The sequence below is a fragment of the Gymnodraco acuticeps genome, unplaced genomic scaffold (genome assembly GCF_902827175.1).
Source record: "Gymnodraco acuticeps unplaced genomic scaffold, fGymAcu1.1, whole genome shotgun sequence".
Classification (NCBI taxonomy): domain Eukaryota; kingdom Metazoa; phylum Chordata; class Actinopteri; order Perciformes; family Bathydraconidae; genus Gymnodraco; species Gymnodraco acuticeps.
In genome coordinates this window covers 999,414-1,004,312 of record NW_022990037.1, presented here as the reverse complement: position 1 = coordinate 1,004,312, position 4,899 = coordinate 999,414, and the positions used below count along the sequence as shown (strand labels likewise).

General features: G+C 41.8%; 1 long non-coding RNA gene across 1 annotated transcript; it reads left to right on the top strand.

The window, feature by feature from the left end:
* Nucleotides 1-2,926: 2,926 nt before the first annotated feature.
* Nucleotides 2,927-3,723, top strand: LOC117545397. The gene is made up of 4 exons (XR_004568827.1): nt 2,927-2,944; nt 3,063-3,174; nt 3,385-3,453; nt 3,548-3,723. It is a non-coding gene; the product is annotated as an uncharacterized LOC117545397 (long non-coding RNA).
* Nucleotides 3,724-4,899: the final 1,176 nt, after the last annotated feature.

Genomic DNA, 4,899 nt, shown 5'->3' with positions numbered 1-4,899 from the left:
AAAAGTAATTTGCTTGTAAACCAAGGTTCCTAATGCAATAGACTCGTTACATGTGGCTTTTTGTGGCATAGCTAGATATGCGATCTAAAACTGTAAGTATTATGAACAAAAACGAAATAGAATCACAGGGGTAACTGGTCTAAAATGACCTTGTCCATAAAATATAGCAGTGCTGCTTCCTGCGCATTGCACATGTGGTACACCCATAGAAAATTATTTGTGTATTTACTTTTATTTATTTTTATTTATTTTTGCTAAACAGTGAATTTATTGTTTTGAAAAGCCCAACATTATCTGTATTTATTTTGGTGACATTCATATAATGTTATGGTTTATCTGTAGGCCTACTGTTTGAGAAACAGTAACGGCCCGTCCACACAGCGGCGTGCGTTGAAGCTTCCAACGCTTCTGCCCATTCACTTTGAATGGGGTGACGTCACTTTTAGCCGAACTGTATTTTGGGAAGCGACGTGGAGCGTTGCTGGCGTTGCTCGCTTCAAAAGTTGAGCAATGTCCAACTTTTGACGCCTCGACGGAGGCGTCAGCCAATCGAATCATATGCCAGTACAAGCTCTAGCCAATCAAACCGCGTGCTTGTGTGTCTGGGGCGGGAGATTCATGTGATTGGTTGTTGGTCGAGTCAGGGGCGCCGCCAGGGATTTTGGGCCCCCTGAAAATATATCACATTGGGCCCCACCACCAGGCACAGGCCACTTTGTTTATAAATTACCTCGAGGGCCGTACCAAATGGTCTAGCGGTCCGTATATATGGCCTGGGGGCCGGAGGTTCCCCACCCCTGCTTTAATATAATAACATTAGTTTTAATATCATAGCCAAAATGTCGGTGATTAACATTTTGTTTACAGACTGATCACTCAATGCTTCAAACTGTCCATCATCCTAAATAGACTAAAAGCAGTTTTTTGTTTTATATAGATAATTGGCTATGTGGGAAAATACTGTGTTTGAAATGTATAATTTAAATGAGATGTTAGCTTTTTGTTATATATATATGTTTTGTATTCCAGTCTCCCTTCAGATATGTTAAGTGGCATTCAACACAATACTGCTCACCTCCTTCAGTTTGGAGAAAAGCTGGTTCAGGTTCAGCCTTATGGGGGGACAGGGCTGCTGAGCCTAAAGATGGATCTGTTGGACCTGGCACCAGGGGGAGGGACAACTGATTTAGTATGAATAGGCGCTAAAAATGTGCCTGCATTTATTAAAGGTAGGTAGGTAAAATGGAGAAACCAGCTCGAAGCGCTAGAATTTGAAAGTACACAACCGAAAAAAATATGCCCCTTCGTTCAGAGTTCCTTACAGAGCCCCTCCTCCAACACACACAAACGCGCACATGACCAATGAGGGCACGAGATAAGCTGTGCACAGATGGAAGGCTGACAGGCAGGTAGGCCATCCAATCATTTTAGCCGGCCTCAGATGATTGGTCGTGCTTTTTACAGCGCCACGGCTTCCACAGATGAATTTTTGTACGTATTTATTGTCAAAGCATTTAATATATTCATTGCTATCGGATGTTAAGAGCATTCCATGGAATATAACAAGTGTATCTGAAGTGAATTACCTACCATACCTTTAAATGTCAGCTAAAAGAGCAGTGAAATTAAAGACCTCTGCATTTTCTGTAAAGATATTAACAGTACTTGATGTCAGCTTAGTAAACAAAAAAACATTAGCTAACAGACTAATTTCCACCACTCATGGACCACACCCACCTTTTCTTGTGAAAAACTGAGAAGGGTCTAGCTGCGGCCGCGGCCAGTACACGATGGTACACGATGGTACACGACACGCCCACCTGACACGCCCACCTGACACGACACTACGGTAGCAGAAAGGGTTCTAGCTGCGGCCGCCGAAAAGTTGTACTTCCAAATATGGTCAGAAGAGAGCACGCCCAACACGTGAGGTTTACAGACAACAAATAACATGGAGCACCGAGTACAGGTACTTAACGTATTGTGGTTTTAGATATAATTACATACTATTTAGGTTCTCGTTTGTTTGTCGATGTGGCTGTTTAGCGCAGTGTAATTGTGTTTATTTTTATATCTTAGCTTGACATGCTCGACGTTCAATTAACTTAGCATATATGCTAACTGAACATGCATGTACTCTAATTTTTACAAGAATCTGATTTTATGTAAGTTTTAAATATTAATTGAAGGTGTCTTTCACATTGAATGTTTTTTATTTAAACATGTATTTAGCTCCTATACTGTAGACATGTAAATTTGTATAATTATTATTTTAAGTGTGGTTTAAAGTTAAATGGTAGTTATTGGGTAGAGCCAAGTAACCCAGGTGGATGCAATCAGGTAATTAGGACAGAGCCTCTGTTTTTAGATGGGGTTTATGCTGTAGGCCTGACATTTAAACTAGCTGAAGGGCTTTCTGTTCGAACCACAGTGAAATTTAGAGGTTGTTTGTGCATTAAAGGGTTACCTTCTGAAAGTGAGGAAGTTATGACCAGCTTTGTTCCCATAGGATTATACAGGCCAGTCCATTGCTGCTTGTTTAAGGAGTTAAACTATTTCCAATATTAAAGTCACTTAAATTGTATTCTATTTTATTTCACCTATAGACAAACAACACAACACTCCGTGATGGAGCACGCCCAGAGCTCAACAAATTGGACTCGGACACCTTCCAGTGTCCATTTTGTGAAAGGACCGGGTCACAACCCAGCCGTCACGTGTACATTATGTCTTGCATGTGCTAATAAAATTCTCATTACAGTATGCCTGGTAATTTGCCATGGAGGCCAGCTTTGACTTCAGCATTGTAAGTATTAGGGAAACGAAGTCACATTAAAATGCTATAACAAACTTAATGAAAATTGATGCTCTTTCTTTAGCATGACATGTCTCTCCTGAGAAGGTGGTGGTGTGTTTATCCTGGTGGAAACTTTGGACTGGAAGGGTATGCTGCAGTGCTACAAAAACATTTGAATTTGTAATTGTATTATCAAGAAGATTTGGGGGGAACACCTGGCTCTAAAATTCAACCTTCTGGTGAAGAAAATGTGTCTTAATTGCAGGTATGGAAAGAGGTTTGCTCACTATAGTGAGGAAGGCAGGGCGACCCTTAGCGACAATGTCCCACGTACATTCAGGATCAGTCGTAAAAGGACGCATGCAAGCAGCACCATGGTCAGTGTATCGCTCAACGTATCTATGACCCTGTGTGCCTGTTTCAGAATGGGTTACTACTCCTAAAACACATACTACATAGAACTTATGTACATGCAACATTTGTTTTTGTGTGGTACTGTGTCATTTCTGAATCGAGCCTGGATCATTTTTGGAGGAGTTAAACCGTGCATGTAAAGCACTGTCAAAATAATGGTTGACTGTCTACAGATGCCCCTGGACACTGATGAGGACCACTCCTATAACAAGAGGCCTTACAGCTTCCTTCCTAAAGAGTCGGTTAGTGAATGGACACATTAAAGTGTACAACCCCTGATGCATGTGATTTTTATAATATTACATATGACTTCTTTATACCATCTTGTCTTATCAGTAAGATGGAACTTTGTTCTCATGACCTCGCCAAGAACATGAGTGAGGAAGCGCACCAAAGGCTGAAGGACTTGTGAAAGATTCCGAGGAGTTTATTATTTATTCAATATTTTTTTAAGTTGACCAGCTCTGATTTTCCATTTGATGTTCTGTTCAATAAATGTTCATTGAGGAAAACGGTATCAGTGTCATATTTTATATACATCACAGTGAATGCTGAACTTGCCTGACCATATACTGCAGTTGAAAGTACACGATGAAACACTGGCTCAATCAATACAATTCCCACATGCTCTACCCCGGAACCTGCGGTCTTCAGACTCTGGCCCCCCGCACCAACCTGCGATCCTTCGGGGACAGAGCCTTCAGTATGGCAGCCCCCACTCTCTGGAACGCTCTCCCTGCGGAGATCTGCAACATCCCCACGCTTGATGCCTTCAAAAGGGCCCTCAAGTCCCATCTGTCTGCCAAGGCCTTTGGCCCCAAATCTATTTGTTGTTTTGTCTGACTGCCTTTTGTTATGTTTGTTTCTACTCCTGTTCTTCTTTTTAAAGGGACCTTGGATCTCATTAAAGGCGCTATATATATCCTATTATTAATACATCATTGGTAAGCATTTTTACAATATTCTGGCTTTCACTGTTCAAATGAGATGTCAACCATCAAAATGGGATAAGGGGTTCCAAGGGGTTCTCAAACGAATAGGTTATTAATTTATTTGCCTAATAGTTGCTTAAAACGGATAGGTTATTAATTTAGTTGCTTAAAATGCCTAATAGTTGCTTAAAACGGATAGGTTATTAATTTATTTGCCTAATAGTGGCTTAAAACGCCTAATAGTTGCTTAAAACGGATAGGTTATTAATTTAGTTGCTTAAAATGCTACAATAACATGCCATGTACGCAGGGCCGCCCCTCCCTACAGGCCCAATTACGCAGGCTGCATGGGGCCCCGCCTTGCGCAGGGGGCCCCGCCCAGAGGGCCTCAGCTGATGTGTGCAGTTCTCCGCTCAGTTCTCCGTGCACCCCCGCGAGAGTGAGAGGTGACAAGGGGAGCACGTCTGTAACCCGACACCGTTGCAATGAATCCACATCTGACCAATCACGGCTTTGATACGGCCACTAGTGCAGGTGAAGAGATGTCGGTGAAAAGACAGTTTTAGTCCGGCGCACAAAACATGAAGAAACTAGAGCATCACTCGAAGGTGGGTTATTGTATGAGTCAAATGTACAACTTACGAATGTTGTATAAGTCAAATTGCCAATTGCCATATTAAAACATCAGCTGCAATTCACGACATGAAGAAGGCAGTCTCTGCAGAGCATATAGGCTAATGGAGATGCAGTTATTTC